The following is a 17,158-nucleotide window of genomic DNA, read 5'->3' on the forward strand; positions in this document are numbered from 1 at the left end:
TTATCGCTTTTTACTCTTAGTCGGACATACAAACATACACACCGACAACTGTTGTGCTGTATCCTCAAGCCATACAGAGCGTCCCCAGGTTGTGGATAGGGGAAACCTCTCTATTTATAGGGGGTAGCTTTGAATATTAAATCAAAAGCCGCTGACAATGAGGAAATAAAATGAAAATGAATACCAAAAATAATACATACTGGCTGGCCGTCGCCCAGGATAAAAAGGGTCCCTTACCTCGTTCACACACCAGACGAGAAAAGGTATTTGAAGGTGTGAACCCTCTTACCTCAGATAATGGCACTACCATGACAGAGGTCCACTTGGATCAGCCAACAGATCGTGAATTAGATCCTGGCCCCAAACCATCATGTGCAACTACAAGAAAAAGAAACAGAAGAGGCCTAAAAACCCAACCCTGGACAGTTGCACAAAAGAAGGTATTATTATATTGCTACCATTATTCAAAGTTTGAAAAATGGAGCAGAACGTCGAATGAGATCCTACAAGAGAAAATCAAGAATTCTGACCTCCCTGAAGACAAAAAGCAGACAACTGTCTATATTATATATTTAATTGCAAAATGTACGTCTAAAAAACAAAATTAATTCACAAAGATGCCTATGTAAAACATACGTTTTTATTATGAATATTTGAAGATATTATGGACTTGATGCATAAATGACTTGAAACGTAAAACAAAGCTACTAAAGGAAACCCAATGAATAAATATTTGAATGCATAAATAAATAGCAGCATGAAATAAATTTAAAATATGTCTAAAGTGTTGGTATTCTATTAAACAACATAGTGCAACAAAGCACTCTGAATAACTGTATAGCTGGAAATGTATTTTCAATTATTAAATCATTTCTCTCGGATAGTTTCATAAGAGTAGTGGTTGGTGGGCAGAAATCAGAAGCTCTCAGTATTAATACTGAAGTCCGTCAGGGGTCCATCTTGGGCCAAACTCTCTTCCTGATCTACATTAATGACCTTTCAAACAACATCCTTACATCATTCGTAGATATTTATACTGACGACATTACCATCTATGGTAGCACATCAAAGACTTTAAACAACCAAGTTCTCTCTGATTCTCTCTCCTCTGATCTTGAGCACGTGGTACAATGAGGAAAGAGATGGCTGATTACTTTTAATGCATCTAAAACCAAGCTTCTATCTTTACGTCATCAACGCTCTGATGCCCATCTGGAATCAATTGAAATGAATGACTCTCGTGTTGGGGAGGCTTCATGTTTTGACAAGCTTCTGGGATTCACCTTTACTCCCGATCTGAAAAAGAACACGTATATCAAATTCGTTGCCAAGGTCGCTGGGAAAATGGTGGGATCCTTCTACCGCTCAAGTAGATATCTCACTCCTGATGCAATTCTCTACCTATATAAAAACCAGGTACGGCCAACGATGAAATACTGTTGCCACATCTGGGCAGGAGTTCCTAGAAGCAGCCTATCTCGCCTTGATAGAGTTCAAAATAGACTTTGTAGCTGATGGAGATACCCTTTTCTCTTCCCTGCAGCCTCTTTCCCACAGAAGAGAAGTTGAGACCTGTCTCTTCTTTATCGTTATTTCTATGGCAAGTGCTCGTCTGACCTTCCATCTATGGTCCCCCCACCTCGCCAAACTTTGACGAAAAACGCTCGTCTAGCGAAAACAACTATCAATAATTTCCCACACTCTTTATCTGTGCCTAAACCTAAATGTAGATTCCATAAACAAGGCTTCTTTCTTAGAACTGCACGGTTCTGCCATTTGCATGCTTTCCAGCTGACCACAATCTGATTGTCTTCAAGTCCAACGTAAACAAGTTCTTGATGAACTGCCCACTTAGTAATCCAATTTACAACATTTCAACTATTTATGTTTACTACGCTATAATCAAAATGACTTATATATACTAATTAACCCTAATCTTCGCGTGGCCTCCGGGCCTTGAGAAGTAGTGATTCCTGTGTAAAAAAAGTGTCTGAAGGTATTAACGATATTAAGGACTTGAACAATAAAATAGTTCGAAATGTTTTGTTATGCCGTAAAATTGAAGTATCAAATTTTTTACAAAAATGATTTTGTTCATAAAGGCCCGTGGGTAGCGGATAAAGTACTTTGTAAAATCCGGGTGACACTTAAAATACAAATGAACATTACTTAGGACTTCTACTCAGTTATAATTGGCGGAAATAGAGCATGCTACCACGTGGATTAAATAAAGAGTTCCGTTTGAAATTTCGTGCAAATTCTTGAGTTCAACAGTAGGATTCCTCAGTTGATAGAAGATTCCCGAGTTCGACAAAATAACCTAATTAAGTCGGAGGTTACATTGACCGAAACGTCGTGAAAATAACGTATCGATACTTGATTGGTCAAAAGCTCATATCACCAGTTTCTTTCAGCAAATCAGATTACAAGAGATATTCACTTCTACACCTCGCGTAAAGTATAATAACACAAACACAATGTTTACTTTTATATTTTTTTACAGACACTACGTGTGAGCTCAGCTTTATAAATTTACTCTTGGTCCCTGGCTCAGGGCTTTAAGCAGATGTAACAGGAAACTTTCCCGAACTACTAAAAACTGCACCAGCATATACACACTGTCAAACACATTATCTTTTACACAAATTCGTGCCATAGCAAACATTCTAATACACACACATACGTCACATGTACTGTAATATAAACACTCACGGCACAAGCAGAAATGAACGTGTACACTGAATTTTTCCCTGCAAAGGAAACACCTTTTTTTTCACTCGGAACGTTCTTCGATTTTTTAAATTATTATATATTTCCGACATTGCAATTTGCATTTCTTCAAAAGTTGATAATAAAATTAATTTGGATATTGTTATATTTATTTATTTATTTATTTAAATAGTTTCCTATCCTACACTGGTATATTTCTGTTGGAAAGGGACAATGACTAACACGGATTTTCTTTATTTCCTCCTATACCTAACACCAAACATAATTTAAATAAAATAATTTATTTTTAAGAAATCCTCATTGTGGAATATTTGGCCACAAATTTGCTTTCCTGTGTGCTGCAACATGTTTGTTTGTTTGTTTTTTAATACAATGTCATTAAATAATTGGCATAAATCATCATTAGATGTCATTTGCACTTACTCTTGAGTGGCTATTAGCCTGGATAAGTGACTACATCAGTAAACAACAACAAAAAGAGCCTGTATGTCCATTGCATGTCTCGTTGAAGGTATTTATCTTCCTTCTACAGAGAGAAATGTGACACAAGAGTTGTAAAGTAAGATTTAAAAGTCAGCACTCCCGAAGAAGAACACTCTGATCAATCATCATTGGCATCTTTTGGTTGAGGCGCCTCAGCTAATTAGCAGTAAATTAACATTTTCTCAAAGAGATAAGTCAAAGCCTAAGAAGGTGGCGCTTCTAGATGTGCATAAGATCAATAATAAACAACAATCAACTGGAAAAGTGTTATTAGAAGACTGGTAACGACTCTGTTGATTTTGTGTATGAGGGAAAATATACCTAAATTCGAAGCTTATAATATTGGTTTCCGAGATAGCGATGACATATTTGACATTACAAGCGATGGCATATTTGAAATTACAAACGATGGTATATTTGACATTACAAGCAATGCGATATTTGACGTTACAAGCGATGGTATATTTGACATGACAAGCGATGGTATATTTTACATTACAAGCGATGGCATATTTGAACATTACAAGTGATGGCATATTTTACATTCCAAGCGATGGCATATTTGACATTACAAGATGGCATATTTGACATTACAAGAAATTGTATATTTGACATTACAAGCGAAGGTATATTCAACATAACAAGCGGTAGCCTATATGACATTACAATCGATGGTACATTTGACATTACTAGCGATTATATGTTTGACATTACAAGCGATGGCATATTTGACATTATAAGCTAGGGCGTATTTGACATTATATGCGATGGTATATTTGACATTACACGTAATGGCATATTTGACATTACAAGCAATGGCATGTTTGACATTACGAGCAATGGCATATTTGCCATTACAAGCAATGGACTATTTGACATTAAAAACGATGGTTTATTTGACATTACAAGCTATGGCATATTTGACATTACAAGCGATGGCATATTTGACATTACAAGCAATGGCATATTTGACGTCACAAGCAATGGTAGATTTGACATTAAAAGCGATGGCATATTTGACATTAGAAGCGATGACATATTTTACATTACAAGCGATGGTATATTCGACATAACAAGCGGTAGCCTATATGACATTACAATCGATGGTACATTTGACCTTACTAGCGATTATATGTTTGACATTAAAAGCGATGGCATATTTGACATTATAAGCGATGGTGTATTTGACATTATAAGCGATGGTATATTTGACATTACAACAATGTCATATTTGACGTTACAAGCGATGGCATGTTTGACATTACAAGGAATGGCATATTTGACATTACAAGCGATGGTATATTCGACATAACAAGCGGTAGCCTATATGACATTACAATCGATGGTACATTTGACATTACAAGCGATTATATGTTTGACATACCAAGCGATGGCATATTCGACATTATAAGCGAGGGCGTATTTGACATTATAAGCGATGGTATATTTGACATTACACGCAATGGCATATTTGACATTACAAGCAATGGCATATTTGACATTACAAGCAATGGCATATTTGACATTACACGCAATGGCATATTTGACGTCACAAGCAATGGTAGATTTGACGTTACAAGGGATGGAATGTTTGACATTACAAGCAATGGCATATTTGACATTACAAGCGATGGTATATTCGACATAACAAGCGGTAGCCTATATGACATTACAATCGATGGTACATTTGACATTACTAGCGATTATATGTTTGACATTACAAGCGATGGCATATTTGACATTATAAGCGAGGGCGTATTTGACATTATAAGCGATGGTATATTTGAAATTACACGCAATGGCATATTTGACATTACAAACAATGGCATATTTGCCATTACAAGCAATGGACTATTTGACATTACAAGCGATGGCATATTTGACATTACAAGCAATGGCATATTTGACATTACAAGCGATGGAATATTTGCCATTACAAGCAATGGCATATTTGACGTCACAAGCTATGGTAGATTTGACATGAAAAGCGATGGAATATTTGACATTAGAAGCGATGACATATTTGACATTACAAGCGATGGTATATTCGACATAACAAGCGGTAGCCTATATGACATTAAAATCGATGGTATATTTGACATTACTAGCGATTATAGATTTTACATTACAAGCGATAGCATATTTGACATTATAAGCGATGATGTATTTGACATTATAAGCGACGGTATATTTGACATTACAAGCAATGTCATATTTGAAGTTACAAGGGATGGCATGTTTGACATTACAAGCAATGGCATATTTGACATTACAAGCGATGGTATATTCGACATAAAAAGCGGTAGCCTTTATGACATTACAATCGATGGTACATTTTACATTACTAGCCATTATATGTTTTACATTACAAGCGATGGCATATTCGACATTATAAGCGAGGGCGTATTTGACATTATAAGCGATGGTATATTTGACATTAAAGGAAGTGGCATATTTGACATTACAAGCAATGGCATGTTTGACATTACAAGCAATGGCATATTTGACATTACAAGCAATGTCATATTTGCCATTACAAGCAATGGATTATTTGACATTACAAACGATTGTTTATTTGACATTACAAGCAATGGCATATTTGACATTAATAGCGATGGAATATTTGACATTACAAGCAATTGCATATTTGACGTCACAAGCAATGGAAGATTTGACATTACAAGCGATGGCATATTTGACATTAGAAGCGATGACATATTTGACATTACAAGCGATGGTATATTCGACATGACAAGCGGTAGCCTATATGACATTACAATCGATGGTACATTTGACATTACTAGCAATTATATGTTTGACATTACAAGCGATGTCATATTTGACATTATAAGCGATGGTGTATTTGACATTATAAGCGATGGTATATTTGACATTACAAGCAATGTCATATTTGACGTTAAAAGGGATGGCATGTTTGACATTACAAGCAATGGCATATTTGACATTACAAGCAATGGCATATTTGACATTACAAGCGATGGCATATTTTACATTACAAGCGATGGCATATTTTACATTACAAGCGATGGTATATTTTACATTACAAGAGATAGTATATTTGACATTATACGCGATGGTATATTTGATATTACAAGCAATGGCATATTTGACATTACAAGCGATGGAATATTTGACATGACAAGCGATGCTCTATTTGAAATTACAAGCAATGTTGTATTTGACATTACACGATGATGGTATACTTGATATTACTAGCAATTGCATATTTTACATTACAAGCGATGGTATATTTGACATAAAAAGCGATGGCATGTTTGATATCACAAGCAATGGAATATTTGACATTACAAGCAATGCAATATTTTACATTACAAGCGATGGCATATTTGACACTACAAGTGGTGGACTATTTGTCATTACAAGCGATGGCATATTTGACATTACATTCAATGGCATATTTTACATTACAAGCGATGGTTTATTTTACATTGTAAGCCATGCTATATTTGACATTACAAGCAATGGTATATTTGACATTACAAGCGATGGCATAGTTGATATTAAAAGCAATGGCATATTTGACATTAAAAGCGGTGGTATATTTGATATTACAAGCGATGCTATATGTGAAATTACAAGCGATGGTATATTTTACATTACAAAGGAAGACATGTTTCACATTACAAGGGATTGTATTTTTTACTTTACAAGCGATTGCATATGTGACATTACAAGCGAATGCATATTTGACATTATAAGCGATGGAATATTTTACATTACAAGCGATGGTATATTTTAAATTATAAGCAATGGCATATTTTACATTAAAAGCTATGGTGTATTTCACATTACAAACGATGGTATATTTTACATTACAGGCGATGGCATATTTTATATTACGAGTAATGCATATTTTACATTACAAACAATGGCATATTTGACATTACAAGCAATGGCATATTTGACATTAAACGTAATGGCAAATTTGAGATTACAAGCAATGGCATATTTTACATTACAAGCGATGGCATATTTGACATTACAAGCGATGGTATATTTGACATAAAAAGCGATGGCATGTTTGATATCACAAGCAATGGCATATTTGACATTACAAGCGATGGTTTATTTTAAATTGTAAGCAATTCTATATTTGACATTACAAGCAATGGTATATTTGACATTACAAGCGATGGCATAGTTGCCATTAAAAGCAATGGTATATTTGACATTAAAAGCAATGGCATATTTGACATTAAAAGCGGTGGTATATTTGACATTACAAGCGATGGAATCTTTGATACTACAAGCGATGCTATATGTGAAATTACAAGCGATTGTATATTTGACATTACAAGCGATGGCATATTTGACATTACAAGCGAATGCATATTTGACATTATAAGCGATGGAATGTTTGATATTAGAAATCATGGCATATTTGACCTTACAAGCAATGGAATATTTTACATTACAAGCGATGGTATATTTTACATTACAAGCGATGGTATATTGTACATTACAAGCGATGTTATATTTTACATTATAAGCAATGGCATATTTTACATTAAAAGCTATGGTATATTTTTCATTACAAACGATGGCATATTTTACATTACAAGCATTATTGCACATTTTACATTACAAGCGATTGCATATTTGACATTCCGAGCGATGGTATATTTTACATTACAAGCAATGGTATATTTGATATTACAAGCAATGGCATATTTGACCTTACAAGCAATGGTATATTTTACATTACAAGTCCTTGCATATTTTACATTACAAGCAATGGCATATTTTACATTACAAGGAATGACATATTTTACCTGACAAGCGATAGCATATGTGACATTACAAGCGATGACATATTTGACATTATAAGCGATTGCATATTTTACATTACAAGCAATGGCATATTTGACATTACAAGAGATGGCATATTTGACATTACAAGGGATGGCATATTTGACATTACAAGAGATGGCATATTTGACATTACAAGGAATGGCATATTTGACATTAAAAGCAATTGCATATTTTACATTACAAGCAATGGCATATTTGACATTACAAGGGATGGCATATATGACATTACAAGGGATGGCATATTTTACATTACAAGCAATGGTATATTTGACATTAAAAGCAATGGCATATTTGAGATTACAAGCGATGGCATATTTGAATATTACAAGCGATGGCGCATTTGACATTATATGCGATGGTATATTTGACATTACAAGCAATGGGATATGTACATTACAAGCGATGGCATATTCGTACATTACAGGAAATTGCATATTTGATATTACAGGCAATGGCATATTTGACATTACAAGCGATGGTATATTTAACATTACAAGCGATGGCATATGTGACATTTGAAGCAATGGCATATTTGACATTACAAAGGATGGCATATTTGACATTACAAGCAATGGCATATTTGACATTTGAAGCAATGGCATATTGGACATTACAAGGGATGGCATATTTGACATTACCAGCGATTGCATATTTGAAATTACAAGCGATGGCATATGTGACATTACAAGCGATGACATATTTGACATTACAAGCGATGGCATATGTGACATTACAAGCGATGACATATTTGACATTATAAGCGATTGGATATTTTACATTACAAGCAATGGCATATTTGACATTACAAGGAATGGCATATTTGACATTACAAGAGATGGCATATCTTACATTACAAGCAATGGTATATTTGACATTAAAAGCAATGGCATATTTTACATTACAAGTAATGGCATATTTGACATTACAAGGGATGGCATATGTGACATTTGAAGCAATGGCATATTTGACATTACAAAGGATGGCATATTTGACATTACAAGCAATGGCATATTTGACATTTGAAGCAATGGCATATTGGACATTACAAGGGATGGAATATTTGACATTACCAGCGATTGCATATTTGAAATTACAAGCGATGGCATATGTGACATTACAAGCGATGACATATTTGACATTACAAGCGATGGCATATGTGACATTACAAGCGATGACATATTTGACATTATAAGCGATTGGATATTTTACATTACAAGCAATGGCATATTTGACATTACAAGGAATGGCATATTTGACATTACAAGAGATGGCATATCTTACATTACAAGCAATGGTATATTTGACATTAAAAGCAATGGCATATTTTACATTACAAGTAATGGCATATTTGACATTACAAGGGATGGCATATATGACATTACAAGGGATGGCATATTTTACATTACAAGCAATGGTATATTTGACATTAAAAGCAATGGCATATTTTACATTACAAGCAATGGCATATTTGACATTACAAGGGATGGCATATATGACATTACAAGGGATGGCATATTTTACATTACAAGCAATGGTATATTTGACATTCAAAGCAATGGCATATTTGAGATTACAAGCGATGGCATATTTGAATATTACAAGCGATGGCGCATTTGACATTATATGCGATGGTATATTTGACATTACAAGCAATGGGATATTTACATTACAAGCGATTGCATATTCGTACATTACAGGAAATTACATATTTGATATTACAGGCAATGGCATATTTGACATTACAAGCGATGGTATATTTAACATTACAAGCGATGGCATATGTGACATTTGAAGCAATGGCATATTTGACATTACAAAGGATGGCATATTTGACATTACAAGCAATGACATATTTGACATTTGAAGCAATGGCCTATTGGACATTACAAGGGATGGCATATTTGACATTACCAGCGATTGCATATTTGAAATTACAAGCGATGGCATATGTGACATTACAAGCGATGACATATTTGACATTACAAGCGATGGCAGATTTTACATTACAAGCAATGGCATATTTGACATTACAAGCAATGGCATATTTGACATTACAAGCGATAGCATATTGGACATTACAAGCAATCGATTATTTGACATTACAAGCGATAGCATATTTGACATAACAAGCGATGTCATATTTGATATTCCAAGCATTATGTCATATTTGACATTACAAGCATTATGGCATATCATAGTTGTATCATTTTTGTTACGTAATGCTTTCAATGTTTCTCATGTGGTCTGTGATAGTAATCATTCCATTTACCTGAAGGTGGAAATATATAAGTCTACTGTGGATTCCTTGTAGGGAAATAATATAAATGAGGATATGTGTGTTTTATGACAACTCTCAACCTATATACTCAACGAATTTTTTATTATATAGTGTATTCAGAGATTCGGAAATCTTTTTAATCGGTTTTACTCTAGAAATTTTTCTGTTTAGGGGTCATAATTGAAAACTGGTACTTGAGGGTCATCGAGTGTTTATGTGTTTTTCAACTGTTTCACGACTGCATATGCACGAATCATTCACATTATGTAAAGAATAAGAAGGTTTGAAGACACATTTGAAAAGTCGCGTCAAGCTGGGCTTAAGGTCATTTTACGTGACTCACTGTCATATATATATATATTTATATATATATATATACATACATATATATATATTAAAGTTAGCAAGTTAAAAGGAACAGACACCTATGTAGTTACTCATTTTCAAGATGTTGGTTTTATATTAGTAACAACTTGTATGCAATTGTTTCCACCTCAATGTTGGCATATAAGTATATAATAGTCCGTTGATTATAAATTTGCACAACCAGGCTAGTTCATCAGCACATCAAAATGTTGTCTAACGTTGTATCATTCATAAATATTACAGGTCTTGTACTGCACTATCGAGCTATTTAACTAATAACTTATATTATATATTTATATTTTATTATTATCACAAATAATCAAATTGTATTGAAATCGTATTATACATTTTATTATTTATTATACCTTATATATATATATATATGTATGTATATATATGTATTTATATATATATGCGTATGTGTGTGTGTGTGTGTGTGTGTGTGTGTGTGTGTGTGTGTTTAAAAAATTTATTTATGTATAAATCAAATAAGAATAGGATTCTGTCTACATTTATTATTGAGGACGTGGTATTTTCTACTGAACAGCCATCGATTTATCAGCTGTTCTATTTTCCAATCTCCGAAGCAGCTATATATAAACAGCTGATGATCCCCATTTTCTATTTAACAACCTAAGTTACAGATTCTTTTTTCTTTTCTTTGTAACTGTTATATAGTTTAATCCCCATTTGTAATTTTGGATTTTCTGGAAAGTCGGCTTATGATGTACTTATGTAAGTTTGCGATATGTTGAACTTAGTTATTGCTCGTAAGAAAACGTCAATGTATATCTCGACATCTAAACACTTCTAGCCTTGTCAGCCTTTTCGACCTTTTCTGAATCTACGTAAATTCACCGATGACTTGAGAAGACACTTAGCGCACGACTATTTTTGCCCACGCAATTTTCATGTGTTTTCTTATTACGCTTTATAACGTTTTGTCTATCTGCAAATTCTCCATATTCCATTTCTTCCCTAGAGGTTTCCTATAATTGTTTGGATGCCAATGCTGAAGACTGAAACGTGTAATTCCCATATATTTATGCATGGTTCAAATCTACTTAATTCAGTTTTCATATATGCAATTGTCTCGTATCAATAAATCTATGGAAATCGCTCCAGATAAAACGTAAAGCCACTTAATACAAGGAGCTAACAAGAAAGGAAGTTGTTTATCGAAAAGATTGAAAAACCAAGATTAAAAGTAGGGGGGAGAACCAGTCAGGAAAGAAGTTACTGGAATAGGAAGCTGTATTACAATGAGGTATCAAAAGAGCGAATTGATAGAAACTACTGCACCAACGAGTCAGACGAGCTGGAACAAAGGAAGCAGGAAATAGACAAGACAATTCTGAAGAACACATGCCATAATAGTATTTATATAAAAGACTGAGACTAGCAACATCATGTTTATAAAAGAGAGGTTACAGAAAAGAAGATTAATTAAATTGCAGATACATTTCTGTATCTTATGTACTCCAAGAAAGATTTTATAAGAAAAAAGACCAAGATGTTTCAGAGTCGATTTTTTCTGCCAGAATAGAGCTATCCATAAAAATCGGACTTATTATTAGGGCTATGACAACAGCATGTTCTTTTCATTGTTTTGAATCTCAAGTATATATCCGATACAGTTAGACACAGTTAATCAACCGAGGACCACATCACTCTATATAAAAGCATATAAGATATCCACGGGTACACACTCGAGAGTCAAAACAATGAAAAGAATATGCTGTTGCCCTAGCCCTACTTATTATATATAATGTGAAGTTAGTCCGCTTCCTGTGGTTGTTTTCATCTATAGTTTGTTTGTTTGTTTGTTTGTTTGTTTGTTTTTTTCTTGTTTTTTTACAAAGTAGAAAATGAAACCTGATCGATAGAGAACTCTGGTCTCCTCTAAAAGATTTTTTTCAAAATTAAAAAAAAAAAACTTAATTCCAATCGATTTAATGGCTTTCTTTAATTAAACCGATGAATATTTCATTTAGGAAAAGAACAATTTCGTATACCTTGGTGTCAAGCCATAAAACTTTATTGACTTCAAAAGCGTTAAAAAATATGTGCTTTTGTGTTATCGTTTACTTTAAATAAATATAGTATAGTAATCTAAGTAATATACTTGTCCAAGTTTTTATTAATTGTGAATCAGTTGTTTGTGAGAGAGAAGTAGAGGGATAGAATGTATATGTGTGTTGCGTTAATAACATTTCGCCGCTTAAAGCAGTGTTACTGGACTCATTAGCATCGGCTGTCAATAGCATTAGTTGCATGTTTAGACTTACGAGGTGCATATCACCCTACAAAGCAGATCAAAACATAAAGATTCAACTGACTATCGTTTTGAACAGGGAGTTACGGCTTATCCAACCCCAAGGGCGACTCGAAGATAAGGATTTATGAGTGTCACCGTAATGATGGTTAGTGGTGGAAATTTGGTAGATTGATTATTTACGAGGATAGCTCAGCAAGAACTTGAAAACGACAATGTTGTAGTCAGCTGGAAAGCAATCTCGTGGGACAGAGTTTCAAGGAGTGCAGTTCTACGGAATAAACTTTGTACCTGGAATTTGAGTTAAGTTTTAGACAAAGCTAGAGAGTAAGGGAAATTGTTGACAGTGGTGTTTTAAAAGAGCGCCGATGCGCATATGCAAATGTATACGAAATGTGAAATGACGTCACTGTAAGAAAAAAGACTATAAAAAAGAGAAAGCATGTTAGAGAGACGATCACGTGAGAGACGTCAAAGCCATAATGAATAGTCACGCGTGATGGGAGAATGAGGAAATAAATGTCTTTGTTTAAAAAAATAGGATTCAAGTTATTACTTGTTTTATGTTCCTTTTCAACTGCGTCTACAACGTGTGGGTCCCGTGTATAAACGTGTGTAACGTTACAGTTTTAGCTAAACGAGTGTTTGTTGCGGAAGTTTTTTTCAGGATGAAGGACGTAGATTGAACCGCAGTCGATCTAAAAGTATGTTTTCAATCGGTAGCTGTATTTAATTTTGTCTTTCTTTCGTGAAACAATAACAATAAATAACTTCATATTCAATACTTGGAAACGAGAAAATTACTGGTAGAAGAGTATGGATTATTCATGGATGTTACTCTGATCCCGTCGAGTCAGAACTTGGCGCACTCCGTGCCCCGAGTACAGCAGGATAGCCTAAGAGGATGAAATCTGCGACTAAGCATATGCCTCTGACCTTCGCCGCGGGAAGTGATGGAATTACAAGTAGTCAAATTTCAGACGTACATAAGAGTAGTGGACATTAAGGCATTCAACGCACCGCGTATTACACCCGGTGGGTTTGCCCAACCAAATCAGATATGAGGTCGGTTATAAGAGCGTGTGAAGAATGTCAGACAATTGCTCAATGTTCAGTTCATTGGACAAAAAGGTGGAATAGCGGTTAGAGCTAATTGGCAAGGGATGGGGATTGATATAACCCACTACAACGGTAAACATTCTGATGGTCACTGATAGAGGTCTAGCACGTTTTATCCTTTGACGGCCGCTGTCGCGAAAGAACTATGGAAACATCATTTAGCATCTCGAATCAATAGTATTTGAGCACGGCACACCGCAGGAATTGCTTAATAACCACGACACTACGTTCACTAGTGGGAAATCCACGGTATTTTCTGCTAGCTGGAGAGTGCACCTGCGGTTTAGGTTTGCCTGCGTGTCAGCAGGCAACGGTACCATATACAAATGTCACTGCAGTATTAAGCAGATTTCAGCTTGAATAAGGCGCTTCGTTCAGGAAGTAGTGTATTGGTACAACGTTACCCAAGTGTAATAGATTATCGCTGAGTGTGCCAGATGAAGGAATATATAAATATGAGGTTAGGATAAGGAATATCGAACCAGTGTCCACGTCACGGGCCTCCGGAAATAAAAATTGGTATCGTCTGTGTGACTCTGTATGGGCAAAGCTGTCTTCGTTATCGATACAAGAAGGAACAGTAACAGAAGTGATCAGCCGGCAAGCCGTTGTTGTCGACGTCGTTCCGCATCATGTGAAGGACGTCCGACTCTCGACAAATGCCATCTTATCTGGTGGAGCAGATGATGAGACTTTAGATGACACTGGGTATATCACAGATTATCGTAGAAAAGGAAAACGTATAAGACGATATAGAAAAATCCATCACATAAGTTTTTCAAGACTACCCATATTACGAACATATTTAGACAGTTGGAGCTTAAACCAATGAAAAGTTGGGTGTTCAGCTATACGCCATAAATAATAACCCCAAACCATCTACCCGATAAATCTTAAATCTTTAGCACCGACGCCTCACCTGGATCTAAATATCATAATTACAGACCAAGGGAACAAATTATACAGTTCTAACTTCACTAAATAGAAAAGCACACGCACAATCGCATAATAAAAAAAAATCTAAGTCATATTCGCCTCCACAGAAATACAAAAGTCGACATTGCAGCAAATCACTCAATCTGAACCTATATAACAAAACAATCCCCTATACTTATTTTATTAAAATTAAATGGAAACAACAATGGAGCAGTCACAAAAAATGAGTTACAAGAAATCAAGCTCATTCTTGCGAAATGGAATCCTAAATTATTTCAAACTAACTCATAAAGAAAAAGTGGTCATAGCAAGAATATAAGTAGTTTGCACAAATACAATCACCAACTTTATCTTATAGAAAGGATAAAACACTCAGAGATGCATATTTTGCCAAAAAAAATACACCTTAAATATTTTCTAATAAACTGCGTCGATTTAGCATTATCAGACAAAATTACTACAGCAGTAATAAAATCAAAGAACTCTTCGCAAAAACAAATAAGAAATGTTCAATTACCTGAATCAAAGAAGACCTCCTCTCCAAAATATAAGCACTCTACTAATAATTAAATAAAAAATATAAAAACACATATATGCAAAGAAAACAGACACCAACAACAAATAACCAAGGTTGGCATGCAAAACTACGAAACAAAAATAAAACAACTTCAGTTTTCCACCATATTCTCTAATTTCACTTTAACCAACTGAAAAGCGGTAACGTCACACACATAGACCCAACACGTTGTAGAAGAGTTCGTCGCAAGGGACATAGGACAAGTAATAACTCAACTCCTTTTTTGTAACAACGACATTTATTTCCGGGTACTTTCTCGAATAAAAAGTAATCGTTCTCCTTTTCTCTGGACTCTATCCTATCGAACATCATGCGCATACGTTCTTTTTATAGTCATATTTTCCCGTGCTGACGTCAGTTTGCATACAGCCATTTGCATACAGCCGCCATACTTTCTTACATACCTTTATATATAGATAAGAATTATTTACAAGAATTTAAAACCTGCTTCGAGGCAAATAAAGAATATGAATAGAAAAAAAACTCAAAAGTTTAAACAAAAACATACATAAAAATATACAAAAAAATACATATCATAGTTCGTTCAACCCTTTCACTTTACTATTTATTCCTTGTTCCCGTTCGAAATTCTTTCCTTTATTTATTTTCCTTTTTTTTTCATTTGTAAAAACAGGAATTCATACGCATTTCTACAAATATTTAAAGACAACCTTTTAATACGTTGAAAGGCGAAAAACTCAGTTTACCGTGTCAACAGTGAGAACTTATTTATTTATTTATTCGAAATTGCTTGAATCAGTGTCGAAATATTTCAGTTTTATCGTCCAAAACTAACATTTAAAATGTTAGCAAGATGTTACAAAGCTAGGCAAATCGGGGCAAAACTAAATCCACGTGTCATTGCATAGTCTTTGCTGTTTTCTATTATTGATCTTTAAATTCACCAAACTGAAATGATCGATGGATTTTTGATGTTTCCGCAGTCACGCCGCTACCATTTACATTGCAACAGAAATGATGTTTAGAACAATTAAGGACATAGTTATTGTAAAAAAACAAAAGCATTTTTGTTACATTTTTTTGCAAATTGCAAGAAGACATATTTTTAGAGTTCTCATTTCCTTTCAACTCTCCGTCTTTCATTTTTAGAAACAAAGATATTGATTTTATTAGACGATTTGAATGTATAAAAATATTTTGTAATAATTCGAGACATTTCTTTTTTGCGACCAAATATTTTTATAATTTTTTTAAGTGGGCGGAACTGATGTTACACATTTGTTCATTTTTTGTTCCACTTAAACATTGGATGTCAGAAGTTGAAATAAAATTTGGTTTTATGCAGTATTTCACTATTTCGGCAGACATGTTTGGTTGAGAAACTGTAAAATTATTTTGGATTCAATTTCGGCTACAATCTGATGGAAAAGTCAGGCTATTTGTACGAAAGGGATTGTGAATTTTATTAACGATTTTATAGACGACCTTTATGCTGATCAAGAATAATGCAAATTCTGTGTTCTTGGCAGTATTGTCTTCGGGTTTATTTAATTTGGGGTGATTGATCAGTATCGAAATA

This window comes from Euprymna scolopes, chromosome 10, assembly GCF_053919585.1.
Source record: "Euprymna scolopes isolate OS-2025 chromosome 10, ASM5391958v1, whole genome shotgun sequence".
NCBI lineage: Eukaryota > Metazoa > Mollusca > Cephalopoda > Sepiida > Sepiolidae > Euprymna > Euprymna scolopes.